Raw genomic sequence first — 23,909 nt, forward strand, 5'->3', positions numbered from 1 at the left:
AAGAATAAGGACTGCTGACCTGACGCCGTGCAGTGAAGACGGAGACGACAACTGATTTGGCCCCAGCCCCACCAGCCTGTTTCCCTACTTCGAAGTAAACTACACCAGCGACGCATCCAACAGGGTCCAGCGACCTCTGAAGCCTCAGAGGACTACCCTGCATCTAAAGGACCAAGAAGCTCCCAAGAACAGCGCCCCTGTTCAAGAAACTGCAACTCTTTGCAACAAAGAAGCAACTCCGAAGTCACGGGGACTTACCTGCTGGCAGACTGGAACCGGGGAACCCCTATTTCAATTGAAGCCTGTGTGTTTTGGGCACCACTTTGACCTCTGCACCTGACCGGCCCTGAGCTGCTGGTGTGGTAACTTTGGGGTTGCCTTGAACCCCCAACGGTGGGCTACCTTGGACCAAACTTTGAACCCTGTAAGTGTTTTACTTACCTGTGAAATTAACATTTACTTACCTCCCCCAGGAACTGTTGATTTTTGCAGTGTCCACTTTTAAAATAGCTTACTGCCATTTCTGCCAAAACTGTACATGCTATTGTGATAATTCAAAGTTCCTAAAGTACCTAAGTGAAATACCTTTCATTTAAAGTCTTGTTTGTAAATCTTGAACCTGTGGTTCTTAAAATAAACCAAGAATATATATTTTTCTATATAAAAACCTATTGGCCTGGAGTAAGTCTTTGAGTGTGTGTTCCTCATTTATTGCCTGTGTGTGTACAACAAATGCTTAACACTACCCTCTGATAAGCCTACTACTCGACCATACTGCCACAAAATAGAGCATTAGAATTATCTCTTTTGCCACTATCTTACCTCTAAGGGAAACCCTTGGACTCTGTGCATGCTATTTCTTACTTTGAAATAGTACATACAGAGTCAACTTCCTACATTGGTGGATCAGCGGTGGGGTCTAAGACTTTGCATTTGCTGGACTACTCAGCCAATACCGGATCAAACGACAAATTCCCCAAATTGTCATTAGAAACTGATTTTTGAAATTTGAGCTATTTTTCTAAATTTTTAAACGCCCTGCTAGGGCCTTGTGTAAGTCCCCGTTGGCATTTCTTTTAGAGTTTAAAAGTTTGTAAAAGTTTGTATTTAAGTTCTAGTAGTAGTTTTTAGATTCTTAAAAAGTAATCACAACTTTTAGAGAAATAATGTCTAGCACAGATGAGATGGTGGTGGAACTCAACCTCACCCCTTACCTGCATCTAAGGATGTCAGAGTTAAGGTCTCTCTGTAAGCTAAAAGATAAAAACTGGGTCCAACCCTACCAAAGTACAGCTCCAGGTGCTTTTGGCAGAGTTCAAAAGTGACCACCCCTCTGAGGATAATCCTTCAGATGGGGAAATTAGTGAACAGGAGGATGATAGGGAGAACAGGGTCCCTCAAACCCTGACTTCTCAAATCCTAGTCAGAGAAACTGGTTCTTCCATAGGGGAGTCCAGTACCTCTGAAAAACACTGAGGGCAGCCTCAATGAAGATGACCTCCTGTTAGCCAGGATGGCCAAAAGATTGGCTTTGGCGAAACAGCTCCTAGCCATAGAAAGGGGAAGAAAAGAGATGGGTTTAGCTCCCATCAATAGTGGCAGCAACGTAAATAGGGTCAGACACAATACTGACATCCTAAAAATCCCCAAAGGGATTGAAACAAAATATGAAGAGGGTGATGATATCACCAAATGGTTCACAGCTTTAGAGAGGGCTTGTGCAACCAGAAAAGTAAACAGATCTCACTGGGGAGCTCTCCTTTGGGAAATGTTCACTGGAAAGTGTAGGGATAGACTCCTCACACTCTCTGGTAAAGATGCAGAATCCTATGACCTCATGAAGGCTACCCTGATTGAGGGCTTTGGATTCTCCACTGAGGAGTACAGGATTAGGTTCAGGGGGGCTCAAAAATCCTCGAGCCAGACCTGGGTTAATTTTGTAGACTACTCAGTGAAAACACTGGATGGTTGGGTAACTGGAAATGAAATGCATGACTATGTTGGGCTTTATAATTTATGAAAGAACACATTTTAAGTAACTGCTTCAATGAAAAGTTGCATCAGTATCTGGTAGACCTAGGTCCAATTTCTCCCCAAGAATTAGGAAAGAAAGCAGACCACTGGGTCAAGACTAGGGTAACCAAAACTTCCACTGGGGGTGACCAAACGAAAGGGGTTACAAAGCCTCCCCAGGAGAAAGTGGGTGACACTAGAAACAAAGAGAAAGAGTCCTCTGTAGGCCCCCAAAAACCAGACCAGGTGGGTGGGCCCCAAGACACAACCCAAAACAAAGGTGGGTACCAGGGTAAGAACTGGGATGCCACTAAGACATTGTGCCAAAACTGTAGACAGACAGGGCACCACACCAAGGACACTTCTTGTCCCAAAAACAAACCCCCTAGCAAAATCCCAGGGGTGACCAGTGTAGCCATTGGGGATGACTCCTCAGATGAGGAGGTCTTCATAGCCTTCAACTGGAAAAAGGGCCCAACAGGTGAGTTGGAGATTCCAGAGGGAAGCAGACCCTTCCACCACCTACTGGTAAATGGACTCCCAGACACTGCCCTGAGAGACACTTGTGCCAGTCACACTATTGTGCATGACAGGCCGGTGCTCTCAAACCAGTACATCCCAGGTGAGACTGCCAGAGTAAGAGTTAGCCCAGACAGGGTCACTGATAGGCCTGTGGCTTTTGTGCCCATAGAAGTGGGTTGGACGTTTAGCTGGAGAAGGGTGGTAGTCAGCACAGACCTCCCCCTTGATTGTCTCCTTGGAAATGACTACCCAGAGGTTAGTCAGAGCCCAAGAGAGGAACTGGTCCAGTGCCAGTCCTCTCCCAAGGATTCTGGAGGTGCTACCCCTGCAGTAACTGCAGGTAGGCCCCAAAAGAAAAAGAAAGGAAAACAGAGTAGGAAAGGTGGACAACCTTTAGCCAAGGTTCCAGCAAGCCAAGGAGATTCTGCTCCAGTAGGGGAGATCTCCAAAAATGGCACTGGTGAAGTCCAACCTGACCCACAAGAAGCCCTGGCTAGTCAGGCAACTGTTAAACCTGAGTGGGTGGCTCCTCGGTTAACAGAAGAAAGAATGGAAGAAGGGTGTTTACTACAAGATGTAGTAACCCCCCCACTCTTACACAGCAGACATGCACCCTGAACCCAAAGAAGCCTGTAACTTAGCTCCTTCCCTTGCAGGTGAACAGCTAAAGGTGTGGTTCTGGGCACTGACAGCTGTCAGTGGCCTCTGCTGGGTGTTAGCCTTTATGGCTGCACTATCCTTGGCATGGTCGTCTGACCCCATGCCAAATAGCAAGTTAGGCTCCCTGACCCTGTTGGTCATGGTGGGGTTACTCCAGCTCTGGGTAACCTCTTTGGGTAAGCTAGGGGTGACCCTGGCTAAGATAAGATTAGCAGAGGTGGATACCTCTAGCCCCAAAATAGAGAGAATGGGAGAAGCCATAAAAAGAAAAGACAAGAGGCAATTCAGACTAGGTCCTATCACTGTGGAAGTGGGTCAGTTCCCCAGAGGGAATGACCTGAACAGGAGGATGTAAGGCAGAGTAGGCCCTGCAACAAACCAGCCTATTTCCTCCAATATTCCTCGCATGACAGACTAGGAAGACTCTCCCAGCTTTGGCTGAGTCTCCTGGCCTGTGGGGGGCTTGTGTAAGGAAATGGCTCCCTGTTGCAGTTACCCCCCCCCCCCCCCCCACTTTTTGTCTGATACAGATGCTGACTTGACTGAGAAGTGTGCTGGGACCCTGCTAACCAGGCCCCAGCACCAGTGTTCTTTCACCTAAAATGTACCATTGTTTCCACAATTGGCACACCCCTGGCACCCAGATAAGTCCCTTGTAAAAGGTACCTGTGGTACAAAGGGCCCTGTGACCAGGGAAGGTCCCTAAGGGCTGCAGCATATGTTGTGCCACCCTAAGGGACCCCTCACCTAACACATGCACACTGCCATTGTAGATTGTGTGTTGGTGGGGAGATAAGGCAAAGTCGACATGGCACCCCCCTCAGGATGCCATGCCCACAAAATACTGCTTGTGGCATAGGTAAGTCACCCGTCTAGCAGGCCTTACAGCCCTAAGGCAGGGTGCACTATACCACAGGTGAGGGCATAGCTGCATGAGCAATATGCCCCTACAGTGTCCAAGTCTATTCTTAGACATTGTCAGTACAGTGTGCCCATATTAAGTATATGGTCTGGGAGTTCGTCAAAAACAAACTCCATAGCTCCATAATGGCTACACTGAATACTGGGAAGTTTGGTATCAAACTTCTCAGAATAATAAACCCACACTGATGCCAGTGTTGGATTTATTAAAAAATGCACACAGAGGGCATCTTAGAAATGCCCCCTGTATTTTACCCAATCCTTCAGTGCAGGACTGACTGGACTGTGCCAGCCTGCTGCTGAGAGACGTGTTTCTGACCCCCTGGGGTGAGAGCCTTTGTCCTCTCTGAGGACAGAAACAAAAGCCTGCTCTGGGTGGAGGTGTTTCACAGCTCCCCCCTGCAGGAACTGTAACACCTAGCAGTGAGCCTCAAAGGCCCAGGATCCGTGTTACAATGCCCGAGGGCACTCCAGCTAGTGGAGATGCCCGCCCCCTGGACACAGCCCCCACTTTTGGCGGCAAGTCCAGGGGAGATAATGAGAAAAACAAACAATAAGGAGTCACCCACCAGTCAGGACAGCCCCTAAGGTGTCCAGAGCTGAGGTGACCCCTGCCTTTAGAAATCCTCCATCTTGATTTTGGAGGATTCCCCCAATAGAAATAGGGATGTGCCCCCCTCTCCTCAGGGAGGAGGCACAAAGAGGGTGTAGCCACCCTCAAGGACAGTAGCCATTGGCTACTGCCCTCCCAGACCTAAACACACCCCTAAATTCAGTATTTAGGGGCACCCCAGAACCTAGGAATCTAGATTCCTGCAACCTAAAGAAGGACTGCGATCTAGCGATTTGGCTCCTGAAGGATAAGTTACTTACCTGTAAATCCTAGTTCTCTTCCAGGGGTATCCTCATCAAAGTCATAAACATTGAATATTCCCGCCCTTGTGCGGGGACCCCGGAGCATATATAAAATACACATATATACAGTATGAAATATGCACGAAAAATATATATAGCATTTTTAGTAGACAAATTTTCATACTAAACTCATATATACATGTGTAAAACAGCAATGCAGACTATAATCATAAACAGGCTAAAATGCTTTATTTCTATGGATTTTTTTTTTTTTATTGTTCTCAAAATTACAATAAGAGAAAAAATATCTACTAAAACCACACCACTGAACCCAGGGAAATCAGCAGTAGTAATCATCAGAGAAAAAGATAAACTACATTGAAAAACACTAGAGCATTCTTAGCCAATAGGCTGCATGCAGGTTAACACAGGAGAACCATAAAAACTTTGGCACCGTGCCTTTAAGACCCTGAGCACCTCCAGTATCCCACCATGGGGTGAAGGAGAGGTGACAGTTGGTTCACAGTTAGGTCAGTACTTTTTTACTGTGACAAGCTGTGTAGCCGATTCGAAAGATAGTGTGTCCTGCACTTCTAGGAGACATGCGTCCGGGGAGGAGGGTGGGTTGTTTATGACTTTGATGAGGATACCCCTGGAAGAGAACTAGGATTTACAGGTAACTAACTTATCCTTCTCTTCCAGGGGATCCTCATCAATAGTCATAAACATTGAATAGATTAAGCAAGCCCATCCCTTGACTCTGCAGACTGTCCAATAGAAGTGCAGGAATAGATATGTATCATGCAAACAAATTTCTTAGAGAGGCTTGCCCCACTTGGGCGTCTGCTCTTGCATCTGAGTTCAAAAAGTAATGTCTAGTAAATGTATGTACAGACTTCCGTGTAGCAGCCTTACAAATTTCAGATATTGGAACATTCTGAAGGAGGGTAGCAGTAGCCGCTTTTCCCCTTGTGGAATGCGCTTTAGGTCTAGCAAGTAGTTGATTGTTAGCCAATTGATAAGCATTTACAATACAAGAAACTATCCATCTTGATATGGTTCGTTTAAATGCTGCCTCTCCTGTTCTCAAATGACCAAAATTTATAAACAAGTGGTTGGAATGTCTAATCAACTTTGTTTTATCCAAATAAAATTTTAGCACTCTTTTCAGATCTAGGGAGTGCAACGCTTTCTCCGCCGGAGTCTCCGGATTGGGGAAGAAAGTGGGTAGAGAGATAGTCTGATTGATGTGGAATTCTGACACTACCTTCGGTAGGAATGATGGGTGAGTTCGCAGAACTACTCTATTGTCGTGAAAGACTGTGTACGGTTCTTTGGAGGACAAAGCCTGAATTTTACTGACCCTCCATGCAGAAGTAATGGCTACCAAAAAAGCCGTCTTCCACGTAAGGTGTTGCAAAGAGGCTTTGTGTATAGGTTCGAAAGGAGGGCCCATAAGTTTTGGCAGTACTATATTCAGCTCCCATGGAGGGGAGGGTTTCCGAATGGGCGGAAAAACCTTTTTCAAACCTTCTAAGAAATCCTTGACTACTGGTTTCGTAAAGAAGGATTCCTGAGAAGGTGATTTGCGATAGGCTGTAATGGCAGATAAATGTACCTTAATAGATGATACCTGCAGACCGGATTTTGCCAGATGGAGTAAGTAAGACAGTATGACCGCCTCCTGAGCCCGTATGGGATTCTGACCTTGCTGACAGCACCAAATGTAGAACCTCTTCCACTTAAATGCGTAAGAACGCCGCGTGGAAGGTCGTCTGGACTCCTTCAAGATGTTCATGCACTCCTGTGAGAGCCCTAAGTGCCCATACTGCAGGAATTCAGGAGCCATGATGTCAAGCTCAGAGAGGGTAGGTTGGGGTGTAGTACCCTGCCCTCCATCCTGCTCAGAAGATCCGGTCTGCACGGCAGCCTCCTGTGAGGTTGTTCCGATAGGTTGAGGAGATCTGTGTACCAGAACGGACGGGGCCATTGCGGAGCTATGAGAATCATCCTGGTGCTGGATCTGTAAAGTTTGTTGATCACTGCCGGTATGAGGGGGATCGGTGGAAAAGCGTAGAGAAATATCCCTGACCAGTCGATCAACAGGGCATTCCCTCGAGATCCCGGACGGTAGAACCTGGACGCGAAGTCTGGGCATTTCTTGTTTACCTCATCTGCGAAGAGATCCAATTGAGGCCGACCCCATTGAGCGAAGATGTCTTCGACTACTTCGCCGTGTAGGACCCAATCGTGGGCGTCCTCTAGGTGTCTGCTCAGGAAATCTGCTTCCTCCTTTGGTTGACCTGGTAGGTGAACCGCTGTAAGCGACATTCCTCTCGCCAGGAGCCAATGCCAGATTGTTTGGGACTCCTGAGATAGGGGTAGGGATCTAGTTCCCCCTTGTCTGTTCAAATAATACATTGTGGTTGTATTGTCCGTTTGTATTAGGAGAGATTTCCCCTGAATCGATGGAGCAAAAGACTTGAGAGCCAGATGGACCGCTCTGAGCTCCAGCAGATTGATGTGGTACTTCCTTTCGTTGTCGGACCACAGGCCCTGAGCTTGAAGGGGACCTAGATGAGCCCCCCATCCCAGAAGAGACGCATCCGTTAACAGAGTGTTGGATGGAATTACCTGGTGAAACGGAGCCCCTACTGACAGGTGAGGTCTGTGCATCCACCATTGCAATGACTGACGTGCTGCTATCGGCAGCCGTACTCTGTCCTCCCAGCGACCTGTCCTTTGGCTCCAGTTGTTTTCCAACGCCTCTTGGAGGGGCCTCATATGTAGCCTGGCATTCGGGACAATGAAAATGCATGATGCCATGGAGCCCAGCAGAGATGTCACCTGACGGGCCATAGGTGCGTCTGATTTTAACAGGTCTTGACACTTTTTTTTATTAATAATAGTCGTTCCTCCGAAGGATACAATCTTTGGAGCTTTGTGTTTAGTATTGCTCCCAGGTAGTGGAGGTTCTGCGTTGGAATCAAGGTGGACTTTTCGTAGTTGACTTGAAGACCTAGAGACTCGAAAACCTTGAGTACAATGTCCCGATGGGTTCTCGCCTGCTCCGGAGAGGAGGCTTTCAGTAGCCAGTTGTCTAGTGTAGGAAGTTGGCTCTGTATGCACTATTTCAAAGTAAGGAATAGTATGCACAGAGTCCAAGGGTTCCCCTTAGAGGTAAGATAGTGGCAAAAAGAGATAATACTAATGCTCTATTTTGTGGTAGTGTGGTCGAGCAGTAGGCTTATCCAAGGAGTAGTTTTAAGCATTTGTTGTACATACCCACAGGCAATAAATGAGGAACACACACTCAGAGACAATTCCAGGCCAATAGGTTTTTGTATAGAAAAATATATTTTCTTAGTTTATTTTAAGAACCACAGGTTCAAATTCTACATGTAATATCTCATTTGAAAGGTATTGCAGGTAAGTACTTTAGGAACTTTGAATAATCACAATAGCATATATACTTTTTACATAAAACACAGCTATTTCAAAAGTGGACAGTGCAATTTTCAACAGTTCCTGGGGAGGTAAGTTATTGTTAGTTCTTGCAGGTAAGTAAACCACCTACGGGGTTCAAATTGGGGTCCAAGGTAGCCCACCGTTGGGGGTTCAGAGAAACCCCAAAGTCACCACACCAGCAGCTCAGGGCCGGTCAGGTGCAGAATTCAAAGTGGTGCCCAAAACACATAGGCTTCAATGGAGAAGGGGGTGCCCCGGTTCCAGTCTGCCAGCAGGTAAGTACCCGCGTCTTCGGAGGTAGACCAGGGAGGTTTTGTAGGGCACCGCGGGGGACACAAGTCCACACAAAAAGTACACCCTCAGCAGCGCGGGGGCAGCCGGGTGCAGTGTGCAGTGTGTAAACAAGCTTTGGGTTTCCAAAAGATTTCAATGGGAGTCCAAGGGGTCTCTTCAGCGGTGGCAAGGGAGTGGGCCTCCTGGGGGTCACTCCTGCACTGGAGTTCCGATCCTTCAGGTCCTGGGGGCTGCGGGTGCAGGGTCTTTTCCAGGCGTCGGGATTTCAGAGTCAGGCAGTCGCGGTCATGGGGAGCCTCGGGATTCCCTCTGCAGGCGTCGCTGTGGGGGCTCAGGGGGGGACAACTTTGGTTACTCACAGTCTCTGAGTCGCCGGAGGGTCCTCCCTGTAGCGTTGTTTCTTCACCAGTCGAGTCGGGGTCGCCGGGTGCAGTGTTGCAAGTCTCACGTTTCTTGCTGGGATTGCAGGGATTGCTTTAAATCTGCTCCTCTGGAAACAAAGTTGCAGTCTTTGTTGAACAGGGCCGCTGTCCTCTGGAGTTTCTTGGTCTTTTGGAAGAAGGGCAGTCCTCTGAGGATTCAGAGGTCGCTGGTCCTGGGGAAAGCATCGCTGGAGCAGTTTTCTTCTGAAGGAGGGAGACAGGCCGGTAGGGCTGGGGCCAAAGCAGTTGGTGTCTCTGTCTTCTCTGCAGGGGTTTTTCAGCTCCGCAGTCCTCTTCCTCGTAAGTTGCAGGAATCTGATTTCCTAGGTTCAGGGGAGCCCTTAAATACTAAATTTAAGGGCGTGTTTAGGTCTGGGGGGGTTAGTAGCCAATGGCTACTAGCCCTGAGGGTGGGTACACCCTCTTTGTGCCTCCTCCCAAGGGGAGTGGGTCACATTCCTATCCCTATTGGGTGGATCCTCCATCTGCAATATGGAGGATTCCTAAAAGTCAGAGTCACTTCAGCTCAGGTTGCCTTAGGGGCTGTCCTGACTGGCCAGTGACTCCTTGTTTTTCTCATTATCTCCTCCAGCCTTGCCGGCAAAAGTGGGGCCGTGGCCGGAGGGGGCGGGCAACTCCACTAGCTGGAATGCCCTGTGGTGCTGGAACAAAGGGGGTGAGCCTTTGAGGCTCACCGCCAGGTGTAACAGCTCCTGCCTGGGGGAGGTGATAGCATCTCCACCCAGTGCAAGCTTTGTTACTAGCCACAGAGTGACAAAGGCACTCTCCCCATGTGGCCAGCAACATGTCTCGAGTGTGGCAGCCTACACAAGTAGTTGGTTAAGGTTTCAGGGGGCACCTCTAAGGTGCCCTCTGGGGTGTATTTCACAATAAAATGTACACTGGCATCAGTGTGCATTTATTGTGCTGAGAAGTTTGATACCAAACTTCCCAGTTTTCAGTGTAGCCATTATGGTGCTGTGGAGTTCGTGTTTGACAGACTCCCAGACCATATACTCTTATGGCTACCCTGCACTTACAATGTTTAGGTTTTGCTTAGACACTGTAGGGGCACAGTGCTCATGCACTGGTGCCCTCACCTATGGTATAGTGCACCCTGCCTTAGGGCTGTAAGGCCTGCTAGAGGGGTGACTTATCTATACTGCATAGGCAGTGTGAGGTTGGCATGGCACCCTGAGGGGAGTGCCATGTCGACTTACTCGTTTTGTCCTCACCAGCACACACAAGCTGGCAAGCAGTGTGTCTGTGCAGAGTGAGGGGTCCCCAGGGTGGCATAAGATATGCTGCAGCCCTTAGAGACCTTCCCTGGCATCAGGGCCCTTGGTACCAGGGGTACCAGTTACAAGGGACTTACCTGGATGCCAGGGTGTGCCAATTGTGAAAACAAAAGTACAGGTTAGGGAAAGAACACTGGTGCTGGGGCCTGGTTAGCAGGCCTCAGCACACTTTCAATTCAAAACATAGCATCAGCAAAGGCAAAAAGTCAGGGGTTAACCATGCCAAGGAGGCATTTCCTTACATCTAGGTATGGGTAAATGAAGATTTTTTCGTAGATGTGCTGCTACCACTGCCACGCATTTCGAGAAAACGCGGGGGGCAGATTTCAGGCCGAATGGTAGCACTTTGAACTGATAGTGCTGTGAGGCTATCTGGAAGCGCAGGAATTTCCGATGCTTGGGAACTATCGGGATGTGAAAGTATGCATCCTGCAGGTCAATGGAGCACATCCAGTCTCCCTGATGTAGCTGAGGGAAAATCTGGTGAAGAGCCAGCATCCTGAACTTTTGCTTTCTTATGTACTTGTTCAGAAGCCGTAAGTCCAGAATTGGTCTGAAAACGCCCTCTCGGCCTTTTTTCGCCACCAGAAAATAACGGGAGTAAACCCCCTTCCCTCTGTGCGCCTGTGGAACTTTTTCTATTGCCTTCTTTCGTAAAAGGGCGCGAGCCTCTTTGCGCAATAGGCTGACGTGAGACGGATTGCATTTGGCTGGTGGCAAGTGCGGTGGAGGTTGCCGGAAAAGAAGAGAGTAGCCATTCTCGACAATGTTGAGCACCCATTTGTCTTTTGTGATAGAACGCCACTTGTGAATAAAGTCTGTGATACTTCCCCCCACCGGAGTGGTGCACAGTGTTAAGGGAAGCGAGTCCTCATTGCTTGGCCATCGCGCTGTGGGTGTGGACTGTTGTGGTCTACTTGACCCTCGTTCACTTGTGGCCTTACGAGACTGAAAAAGCGGGCGTTCTTGTCTTTGCTGTGGCCTCTGGGACCAGTGAGGGGTTTGAACCCTCTGCTGGAAAGGGTGCCTGTCATAAGGCCTATACCTTCGCCTGAAGTCCTTCCTCTCCAGGCCTACTGCCCTCATGGTGTCCACTTCAGTTTTCATGCGCGCCATTTCTTCGTCCGTATGGGTACCAAACAGCGAGTTCCCGTTGAATGGAAGATTTAGGATGCGCTGTTGTGCTTCCTGTTTTAATCTAGTCAGTCTCAACCAGGAAGACCTTCTTGCACAGATCCCATGTGCGTACCCATGTGCAGCTAAGTCTGCTCCATCTGCCGCTGCGCTGATGACCTGGTTGGAGACCAGACATCCCTCTTGAAGGATCTCTTGGAAGTCCTGCCTGTCCTCTCTAGGTAATTTTTCTGTGAACCGGTTGAGAGAGTCCCACAGTGAACGGTCATATCTGCCTAGGAGTGCAGACGCGCTGGAGACCTTCATCATAGATGCCGCCGTGCCGCACATTTTCCTCCCCAGAGAGTCTTTATGTCTGCTCTCTTTGTCCGGTAGAACCGTGGAGGATGATGCCACTGAGTGAGTTTTTCGGGCTGCGGCCAATATGACTGAGTCCGGCGGCGGAGACGTTCTGAGAAATAAAGGATCTTGTTCAGGCGCTTTATATTTTTTCAAAATCCTAGCAGGAGCAGATTTGAGGGTGGATGGCGCTAAAAAGTTGTCCATGGTTGGCTGCAACAGACCAGGCACTAGCGGCAGTAGCTTTTTCGAAACCGCTCTATGCTGTAGAGTCTCAAAAATGACTGATGAGGAGGTTGATGGTTCTGGAACCTCTATGTTTAGCTTCTGTGCTCCCCTGACAAGCACCTCATTAAAAGTAGTGATGTCGTCCACCGGTGAAACCCTAGCTGGTGGAGAATCTGTTAAGGTGGGGGAGTATCGTCTGACGGATGACCCGGACGATGACCAAGAGGGCGACCTTCTGTGTCTTGATCGTAACCTAGATAGTCGCTGGGAACGTGACCTGCTACGAGACGCTGTAGCAGAGCGCCCAGGCGTTGTCGTCGGTTGGCGAGAAGCAGAACGAGCCCGTCCTGCCCACGCTATCGGTGATGGTGTTCTCGGGAGAGAGGCAGTAGGAGAGTACATCCGTGAATACTGCGAATCCGGGGAGGCCGTTGGTCTGTTAAGGCTCTCCAACCATCTTGGTGACAAATTGATGGGTGAGACATGCCCAGACGATGCCGCTCTCGACCGAGATGAACCACTTCTTATGGAGACTACTGGAGATGGAGTGGTCTTATCTGCTGGCGGAAGCCGATGTTCTGCTCCCTGCAAGACAGGTAAAACCTGTGTCAACGTCAACAGCCGTAATGACGTCGAAGGGAGCGCCGCCGGTTGTTCCTGTCTCGACGTTGAGTGTCTTGACGTCGAACGGCGATCTCTGGACCGCGACCTGCTCACCATCGTGTGCCTCGACGTCGAGCGGTGGACGGCCGATGTCCTCGCTCTCGCCGCTGGGGCGATTTCGACGTCGTCTCTCTTGACGTCGAGGGGTGCGAGGCCTTCGGTGGCGAATGGGCGCGCCGGTGATGGCACGACATCGATCGGCGGGTTGCCGTCGACAGAGATATGCCCCTACGATGGCCATGTTCTCTCGACGCCGTATCCTTCGACGTCAGGCGGGTCGCCGTCGACGGCGATCTATGGCTGTGAGATGGTGGCAGCGACGAAGTCGACAGGGAACAAACAGGTATCTTCCTACCTGCTGACGTCGATCTAGACTGTCTCTCCTGAGAGTGGCTTGTTGGCTGCCTAGGAAGCGAAGAGGATGATGTTTTCTGCCTCTCGTGAAGCCCATGAAGCCTGATCTTTTCTCTGTCCTTCAGAGTCCTCTTTGATATGTTCTTGCAGTGTTTGCAAGTGTAAGGGCAGTGACTCTGAGGCAAGCACACAATACAGAGAGTGTGTGGATCTGACTGGGCCTTCTTCCCACAGGAAGGGCATTTCACAAAAAGTTAAGGCATTTTTCTGTCAGGAAAAAACTTCCAAACTCAGACAATGATGTTAGATGTCGAGTAAAATAGGAAAAAACGCTGTTTTAAAGTATTTTTCTGAGAAAAACTCGGACAAACTGAGAGCTCAATGCTCCAGGATCCTCTCAGAAGAAGCCGGAAAAAAGAACTGACCTAACTGTGAACCAACTGTCACCTCTCCTTCACCCCTGAGGCATGGTGGGATACTGGAGGTGCTCAGGGTCTTAAAGGCAAGGTGCCAAAGTTTTTATGGTTCTCCTGTGTTAACCTGCATGCAGCCTATTGGCTAAGAATGCTCTAGTGTTTTTCAATGTAGTTTTTTTATCTTTTTCTCTGATGATTACTACTGCTGATTTCCCTGGGCTCAGTGGTGTGGTTTTAGTAGATATTTTTTCTCTTATTGTAATTTTGAGAACAATAAAAAAAAAAAAATCCATAGAAATAAAGCATTTTAGCCTGTTTATGATTATAGTCTGCATTGCTGTTTTACACATGTATATATGAGTTTAGTATGAAAATTTGTCTACTAAAAATGCTATATATATATTTTTCGTGCATATTTCATACTGTATATATGTGTATTTTATATATGCTCCGGGGTCCCCGCACAAGGGCGGGAATATTCAATGTTTATGACTATTGATGAGGATCCCCTGGAAGAGAAGTCAGAGTTTGGATATCTACAACTACCAACTGAATGTATGGAAGTAATTAAACAGGCAAGAAAGCCCACTACCAGACAGTGTTATGCAAACAAATTGAAAAGGTTTGTATATTTCTGTCAATCTAAACAAATTGCCCCTCTTTCATCGTCAATACAAGACATTGTAAGTTATTTGCTTCATTTAAAAAAGCAAATCTAGCCTTCTCGTCCATTAAAATACATCTCACTGCAATCTCTGCGTATTTGCAAAATATACAACACAGCTCTTGATTTAGAGTCCTTGTTATCAAAGCCTTCATGGAAGGATTAAAACGCATTATTCCACCTAGAACACCTCCAGTGCCTTTGTGGAATCTTAACATAGTACTCACACGACTCATGGGTCCACCATTTGAACCTATGCATTCCTGTCAAATTCAATACTTAACATGGAAAGTTGCCTTCCTAGTTGAAATCACTTCATTAAGAAGAGTTAGTGAAATACAAGCTTTCACTATTCAAGAACCTTTCATACAAGTACACAAACATAAAGTTGTACTTCGAACAAACCCAAAATTTCTCCCAAAGGTTATATCACCGTTTCATATCAAACAAACAGTGGAACTACCAGTCTTCTTCCCACAACCAGACTCTGTAGCAGAAAAAGCCCTGCATACATTAGACATTAACCCCTTCGCTGCCAGGCCTTTTCCCCTCCTGTGCCGAGCCTTTTTTTTGGCTATTTGTGGCAGTTCGCGCTTAGGCCCTGTAGGACGTTGGCTCTGTATGTACTATTTACAAGTAATAAATAGTGTGCACAGAGTCCAAGGGTTCTCCTTCGAGGTAAGATAGTGGCAAAAAGTGATAATTCTAATGCTCTATTTTGTGGTAGTGTGGTCGAGCAATAGGCTTATCAGAGGGTAGTGTTAAGCATTTGTTGTATACACACAGGCAATAAATGAGGAACACATACTCAAAGACAATTCCAGACCAACAGGTTTTTATATAGAAAGAAATATACTTTCTTAGCTTATTTTAAGAACCACAGGTTCAAGATTTACAAGTAATACTTAAAATGAAAGGTATTTCACTCAGGTATTCTAGGAACTTTGAATAATCACAATAGCATTTACAGTTTTGACAAAAATGCCAATAATCTATTTTAAAGGTAGAAACAATGCAAAAAATCAGCAGTTCCTGGGGGAGTTAAGTAAATGTTAAGTTCACAGGTAAGTAAAACACTTACAGGGTTCAAAGTTGGGTACAAGATAGCCTACCGTTGGGGGTTCAAGGCAACCCCAAAGTTACCACACCAGCAACACAGGGCCAGTCAGGTGCAGAGGTCAAAGTGGTGCCCAAAACACATAGGCTTCAATGGAAATAGGGGTGCCCCGGTTCCAGTCTGCCAGCAGCTAAGTACCCGCGTCCTCGGAGGGCAGACCAGGGGCGTTTTGTAGGGCATCGGGGTGGGGGGTGGGACACAAGCAGGCACAGAAAGTACACCCTCAGCGGCACAGGGGCAGCCGGGTGCAGAGTGCAAACAGGTGTCGGGTGTCTGATAGGAATCAATGGGGAGAACCCAGGGGTCTCTTCAACGATGCAGGCAGGCACAAGGGGGGGGGCTCCTCGGTGTAGCCACCACCTGGGCTAGGCAGAGGGTCGCCTGCGAGTCGCTTCTGCAGTTGCAGTGCTGGTTCCAGGTGTCGGGTTCCATGAAGCAGGCAGTCGCGGTCAGGGGGAGCCCTCTGAATTTCCTCTGCCGGCGTCGCTGTGGGGGCACAGGGGGGTCACCTCTGGCTACTCACTAGCTCGCAGTCGCCGGGGAGTCCCCCCTGTAGTGTTAGTTTTCCGCAGGTTGAGCCGGGGGCGTCAGGTGCAGAGTGGAAAGTATTGTGCTTCCGGCGGGAAACGTGTGGTCTTTAGAAGTTGCTTCTTTGTTGCAAAGAGTTGCAGTTTCTGGAACAGGGCCGCTGTTCTCAGGAGTTTCTTGGTCCTTTAGATGCAGGGTAGTCCTCTGAGGCTTCAGAGGTCGCTGGACCCTGTTGGCTGCGTCACTGTTGCAGTTTTCTTCCAAGTGCATGATGCCAAGTTATGATTTGAAAGTGTGCTGAGGCCTGCTAACCAGGCCCCAGCACCAGTGTTCTTTCCCTAACCTGTACCTTTGTTTCCGCAATTGGCACACCCTGGCATCCAGGTAAGTCCCTTGTAACTGGTACCCCTGGTACCAAGGGCCCTGATGCCAGGGAAGGTCTCTAAGGGCTGCAGCATGTCTTATGCCACCCTGGAGACCCCCCACTCAGCAAAGACGCACTGCTTGCCAGCTTGTGTGTGCTGGTAGGGAGAAAACAAGTAAGTCGACATGGTACTCCCCTCAGGGTGCCATGCCAACCTCACACTGCCTATGGCATAGATAAGTCACCCCTCTAGCAGGCCTTACAGCCCTAAGGCAGGGTGCACTATACCATAGGTGAGAGCATAAGTGCATGAGCACTATGCCCCTACAGTGTCTAAGCAAAACCTTAGACCTGTAAGTGCAGGGTAGCCATAAGAGTATATGGTCTGGGAGTCTGTCAAACACGAACTCCACAGCACCATAATGGCTACACTGAAAACTGTGAGGTTTGGTATCAAACTTCTCAGCACAATAAATGCACACTGATGCCAGTGTACATTTTATTGTAACATACACCCCAGAGGGCACCTTAGAGGTGCCCCCGGAAACCTTAACCGACTTCCAGTGTGGGCTGACTAGTTTTAGCAGCCTGCCACACCCCAGACATGTTGCTGGCCACATGGGGAGAGTGCCTTTGTCACTCTGTGGCTAGTAACAAAGCCTGTACTGGGTGGAGGTGCTTCTCACCTCCCCCTGCAGGAACTGGAACACCTGGCGGTGAGCCTCAAAGGCTCACCCCCTTTGTTACAGCACCCCAGGGCACTCCAGCTAGTGGAGTTGCCCGCCCCCTCCAGCCACGGCCCCACTGAGAAAAACAAGGAGTCACTGGCCAGTCAGGAAAGCCCCTAAGGTGTCCTGAGCTGAGGTGACACTGACTTTTAGAAATACTCCATCTTGCAGATGGAGTATTACCCCAATAGGATTAGGGATGTGCCCCCCCCCCTCAGGGAGGGGGCACAAAGAGGGTGTAGCCACCCTCAGGACTAGTAGCCATTGGCTACTAACCCCCACGACCTAAACACACCCCTAAATCGAGTATTTAGGGTCTCCCAGAACACAGCAAGATAGATTCCTGCAACCTAAGACGAAGAAGGACTGCTGAGCTGAAAACCTGCAGAGAAGACGGAGACACCAACTGCTTTGGCCCCAGCTCTACCGGCCTGTCTCCCCACTTCTAAAGACCTGCTCCAGTGACGCATTCCACAGGATCCAGCGACCTCTGAAGCCTCAGAGGACTACCCTGCATATAGAAGGACCAAGAACTCCAGAGGACAGCGGCTCTGTTCCCCAAAGGCCTCAACTTTGCAACAAAGAAGCAACTTTAAACAACACATGTTTCCCGCCGGAAGCGTGAGACTTTGCACTCTGCACCCGACGCCCCCGGCTCGACTTGTGGAGAACAAACACCACAGGGAGGACTCCCCAGCGACTACGAGACCGTGAGTAGCCAGAATTGACCTCCCTGAGCACCCACAGCGACGCCTGCAGAGGAAATCCAGAGGCTCCCCCTGACTGCGACTGCCTGCTTCAAAGACCTGACGCCTGGTAAAGACAGTGCACCCGCAGCCCCCAGGATCCGACCTCCAGTGCAGGAGCGACCCCCAGGTGGCCCTCTCCCTTGGCCAGGTGGTGGCTACCCTGAGGAGCCCCCCCCTTGCCTGCATCGCTGAAGAGATCCCTTGGTCTCCCATTGAAATCTATTGCAAACCCGACACCTGTTTGCACACTGCACCCGGCCGCCCCCGTGCCGCTGAGGGTGTACTTTTTGTGCTGACTTGTGTGTCCCACGCTGCACTACAAAACCCCCCTGGTCTGCCCTCCGAAGACGCGGGAACTTACCTGCTGGCAGACTGGAACCGGGGCACCCCCTTCTCCATTGAAGCCTATGCGTTTTGGGCACCTCTTTGACCTCTGCACCTGACCGGCCATGCGCTGCTGGTGTGGTAACTTTGGGGTTGCCCTGAACCCCCAACGGTGGGCGGCCGATGCCCCAACTTTGAGACTTGGAAGTGTTTTACTTACCTTCAAAACTAACCTTTACTTACCTCCCCAGGAACTGTTGATTTTTGCATGGTGTCCACTTTTGAAATAGTTTACTGCCATTTTCCAAAGAGTGTACACGATATTGTGTTCATTCAAAGTTCCTAAAGTATCTAAGTGAAGTACCTTACATTTAAAGTATTAATTGTAAATCTTGAACCTGTGGTTCTTCAAATAAACTAAGAAAATATATTTTTCAATATAAAAACCTACTTGCCTGGAGTAAGTGCGTGTTCCTCATTTATTGCCTGTGTATGTACAACCAATGCTTAACACTACCCTCTGATAAGCCTACTGCTAGACCACACTACCACAAAATAGAACATTAGAATGATCTATTTTTACCACTATCTTACCTCTAAGGGGAACCCTTGGAATCTGTGCACACTATTTCTTACTTTGAAATAGTATACACAGAGCCTACTTCCTACAATTGCACACTGGCATCAGTGTGCATTTATTGTGCTGAGAAGTTTGGTACCAAACTTCCCGGTTTTCAGTGTAGCCACTATGGTGCTGTGGAGTTCGTGTTTGACAAACTCCCAGACCATATACTCTTATGGCTACCCTGCACTTACGTCTAAGGTTTTGCTTAGACACTGTAGGGGCATAGTGCTCATGCACATATGCCCTCACCTGTGGTATAGTGCACCCTGCCTTAGAGCTGTAAGGCCTGCTAGAGGGGTGACTTACCTATGCCACAGGCAGTGTGAGGTTGGCATGGCACTCTGAGGGGAGTGCCATGTCGACTTAGTCATTTTCTCCCCACCAGCACACACAAGCTGTGAGGGAGTGTGCATGTGCTGAGTGAGGGGTCCCCAGGGTGCCATTCCTCACAGTAGGATTCTGTGGCGACGATTTCTCACCACCTTCTTCCTCTTCCCCAGCTGTTAAAACGTCATCTCCACGGGGAGCAGCTAACACAGAATGCGGAGTCATCCTAGGAGTAACTAGAGGTGGAGGTAAGCTCCTTGGCTTAACAGGAGAAGTTGGAGGTGGCGGTTGATTCTCTGCTGTAGCTGGGAACCTGCTCCTATAATCCTGCAACATTGACTGCAAGTCCTGGATCAAGGAGGCAGGCATCTCTCTTGGTTGAGGCGGCGGTTGATAATAGTGCCCTTGATGGGAGTAATAAGGCTGATATTGATCATACTCATCATCATCATCCTCTTCCTGGTATTTGACATGCAACTGGGATGGGCTGTGCGCATCCCAATTGGACACTCATCCGACTCCTCCCAGTCCAGCAGATGACTAGGTAATTAAGTTGTCACCTTACTTGGTGAAGTATCTGTAGGACAGATTGTCAATCTGGACATTGCTGTGATTTGAACTATGGCTTGAAGATCATGAGACCCAGAAGAAGTAGGAATAGCCTCCATCTGACTCACAGCCACCATTGGCATCGTCAATGGTGTAGACGACGATGGTCCAGTCGACGGCAATGCCATAGTGGATGATCTTTCCATCAATAACTGTCTTGTCGACGGTGGTGTAGTCGACAGTGGCCTCGTCGACCGTGATGCAGCCGACGGAGCTCTCGTCAGCAGTGTTGGCGTCGATGGGGCTTTGATAGACTATGTTGTCAGCGACGATTTTCTCGTCGACTAAGGCGTCAATGTTGACTTCAGCAACGCAGTTTTTTCTGGAGGCTTCGTCGACAGAGGTTTAATAGAAGTAATAGGAGCCTTTTGCACAGACCTCGACGTAGTCGTCGCCGACGATGGTCTGGTCGACGAGGTGGTGGAGACGGTAGTGACGACGACGACGGTGCACACATCTGTCGTCAACGGTGGTGTCGTCGTTGACTTGATTTTGATGGATACCTTTCTAGAGGTAGAAGGCTCAGACGAAGGAGAACGGTGAGACGACTCCTTCTTTCGTCGAGGAGAGGATGGCTCAGATTAAATTGAGCCGTGTAAGACTTTTGCACCTTCCTTATGATGCATTTTTTGCCCCTTTCTGGATCTTTCCGCCTGGCCCAGGTCCTCAGATTTGGACCTTTTATGTGGCCTTTCTGACTCACTCTCCTCACCTGAAGTACAGGATTTTGCCTGTAGCCATGTCAAGAGTCTACCCTCACGGTCCCTGGGGTTTTTTGTAGAGAAAGTACGGCATATCTTGCAGTCTTTCACCTGGTGTTCTAGGTAGAGGCATTATAAGAGGTTTTTATGTGGTTAATCCACATGGAGCCTTTTCTTGCCACAGGTCTTACAAGGGCGGAAAAGGCCTTTTCTAGAAGAATCGGACATCCTTTAGAGGTTTTTTTTTAGAGAAACTCTTCTGAAGAAGTATTAAAAAAAAAAAAAGGAGCAGAGTTCAGGGAGACGCCCTTCACGCGACGTGTGGTAGAAAATCTGAGGGAAATAGCCTCTTTGGAGAGTGTTCTAGAGGGTGCTGGTGCCTGATTAGCCAGCAGCCAGGTTTGGGTCCTTTTCACAAAAGGACTTAGATAGGCTATATGAGTGGTTTGGGTTACCATTATAGCCTATAGGAAAAAAAAAATTGTTTGTTCATTATTGCTTTTCATGTACTGTGGGACTCCCACTTCGACAACGGCGATGATTCAAGCATGTGAATTTATGAAGGATCCAATACTGGATAACGCTGACTACACAACTAGCCATAATGTGATAAAACTCCATGCCCATTAGAATTCCGGCACCCTCCTTTGCCTGCCTCCCCCCCATCCCAAAGCCTGGATACTGTACACTCACCAGATTGCATCCTCACCGGACCTCTAAGGTCTGAGGGGTTCAGACGGGTGAGCACCCCATATGCACGCTGGGGGGACACTTTGAAAATTGCTTGGGGAGCATCGGCCCCAGATTGCCCGCTCTCCCCCTCCAGTATTACCCTCGGGGACCAGTATCACAACTGGGTGACTTGCCGGGGATGCCCTCTACCCTGAATCATACATACCAGACACATTATATAGTTCTTACCTTCACCAGATGTGTTCTCTTTCCCTGTATTACCTCTATAAGGGCCTTATAGTAAATGAAGCTGTGTGACTACATTGTGCACAGTGGTTGATAATATGGGATTATGACATACAACAGAGACAACTCAAATAAAGGATCACTGTATTCCTATTACAGCATTGTTAAGTCACCCTATTAAGTATACAGGGGATGGCCATCTTTGATTAAGATGTCAAATTATTAGCTGATATTGAAAATGTCACTTACCCAGTGTACATCTGTTCGTGGCATTAGTCGCTGCAGATTCACATGTTTGGCACAGTCCGCTGCCTGGTGTTGGGCTCAGAGTATTACAAGTTGTTTTTCTTCGAAGAAGTCTTTTTGGTCACGGGACCGAAGGACTCCTCCCTCCTCGGCTCCATTGCGCATGGGCGTCGACTCCATCTTAGATTGTTTTCCCCGCAGAGGGTGAGGATGGAGTTGTTTGGTATAAATAGTGCCCATGCAATGGAGTGAATATGTATGTACGTTAAGAGTTTCTAATAATTATTTACAAATGTTCAGATGTTTAAGATTTATGATCTACTTCTAAACGGCTACAGGCTTCCCGGGGAGGTGGGAGGGTACATGTGAATCTGCAGCGACTAATGCCACGAACAGATGTACACTGGGTAAGTGACATTTTCAGTTCGATGGCATATGTTGCTGCAGATACACATGTTTGGCATAGACTATAAAGCAGTTACCTCCCCTAAAAGCGGTGGTTTAGCCTGTAGGAGTTGAAGTAGTTTGGAATAATGTTCTTAGTACAGCTTGGCCCACTGTAGCTTGTTGTGCATTTAGTACGTCTACACAGTAGTGTTTAGTAAACGTATGAGGCGTAGACCAGGTTGCAGCCTTACATATTTCGCTCATAGGAATGTTTCCTAGAAAGGCCATTGTAGCACCTTTCTTTCTGGTTGAGTGTGCCTTTGGTGTAATAGGCAATTCTCTTTTGGCTTTAAGATAGCATGTTTGAATGCATCTGACTATCCATCTAGCAATGCCTTGTTTAGAGATTGGATTTCCTATGTGTGGTTTTTGAAAAGCTATGAACAGTTGTTTTGTTTTCCTGATTAGCTTTGTTCTGTCAATGTAATACATTAATGCTCTTTTGATGTCTAATGTATGTAGTGCCCTTTCAGCCACAGAATTTGGTTGTGGGAAGAACACTGGCAATTCTACTGTTTGATTTAAATGGAATGGTGAGATTACTTTTGGCAGAAATTTTGGATTTGTTCTGAGAACTATTTTATTGTTGTGTATTTGAATAAATGGTTCTTGTATGGTAAATGCCTGTATTTCACTTACTCTTCTGAGGGATGTGATTGCAATGAGAAATGCGACCTTCCAGGTTAGATATTGCATTTCACAGGAATGCATGGGTTCGAAAGGGGGACCCATGAGTCTTGTTAAGACGATGTTAAGATTCCATGAAGGAACTGGTGGTGTTCTTGGTGGTATAATTCTTTTTAGCCCTTCCATGAATGCTTTAATAACTGGTATTCTAAATAGAGACGATGAATGAGTAGTTTGTAGGTAAGCAGATATAGCTGCGAGGTGTATTTTTATAGATGAAAAAGCGAGATTTGCTTTTTGCAAATGTAGTAAGTATCCTACTATGTCTTTAGTAGAGGCATGTACTGGTTGTATTTGATTGGCATGGCAGTAGTAAACAAATCTTTTCCACTTAGATGCATAGCAGTGTCTAGTGGAAGGTTTTCTAGCTTGTTTTATGACCTCCATGCATTCTTGTGTGAGGTCTAAGTGTCCGAATTCTAGGATTTCAGGAGCCAAATTGCCAGATTCAATGATGCTGGGTTTGGATGCCTGATCTGTTGTTTGTGTTGTGTTAACAGATCTGGCCTGTTGGGTAGTTTGACATGCGGTACTAGTGAAAGGTCTAGTAGAGTTGTATATCAAGGTTGTCTTGCCCATGTGGGTGCTATTAGTATGAGTTTGAGTTGGTTTTGACTCAACTTGTTTACTAGATATGGAAGGAGAGGGAGAGGGGGAAAAGCGTACGCAAATATCCCTGACCAACTCATCCATAGAGCATTGCCTTGTGATTCGCGGTGTGGGTACCTGGATGCGAAGTTTTGGCATTTTGAGTTTTCTTTTGTTGCGAACAAATCTATCTGGGGTGTTCCCCAAATTTGAAAGTACTTGTTCAGAACTTGGGGGTGAATTTCCCATTCGTGGACTTGTTGGTGGTCTCGCGAAAGGTTGTCTGCTAGTTGGTTTTGTATTCCTGGGATAAATTGTGCTATTAGGCGAATGTTGTTGTGAATCGCCCACTGCCAAATTTTTTGTTAGGAGGCACAATTGTGTTGAGTGTGTTCCTCCTTGTTTGTTTAAATAATACATTGTTGTCATGTTGTCTGTTTTGACAAGAATGGATTTGTGTGTTATTATGGGTTGGAAAGCTTTTAACGCTAGAAATACTGCTAACAGTTCTAGGTAATTGATATGAAATTTTGTTTCGTGTATATCCCATTGTCCTTGAATGCTGTGGTGATTGAGGTGTGCTCCCCACCCTGTCATGGAAGCATCTGTTGTTATAACGTATTGAGGCACTGGGTCTTGAAATGTCCGCCCTTTGTTTAAATTTTTGCTGTTCCACCATAGAAGCGAGAGGTATGTTTGG

The 23,909-nt window shown here is 47.8% G+C and overlaps 1 protein-coding gene across 1 annotated transcript in view; it reads right to left on the minus strand.

The window, feature by feature from the left end:
- The window catches only part of SRCAP (Snf2 related CREBBP activator protein), a 1,275,580-nt gene that overhangs the window by 667,731 nt on the left and 583,940 nt on the right, over positions 1-23,909 (minus strand). The window lies entirely within an intron of this gene.

Source organism: Pleurodeles waltl, chromosome 7 (genome assembly GCF_031143425.1).
Source record: "Pleurodeles waltl isolate 20211129_DDA chromosome 7, aPleWal1.hap1.20221129, whole genome shotgun sequence".
In the NCBI taxonomy this organism is placed as follows: Eukaryota; Metazoa; Chordata; class Amphibia; order Caudata; family Salamandridae; genus Pleurodeles; species Pleurodeles waltl.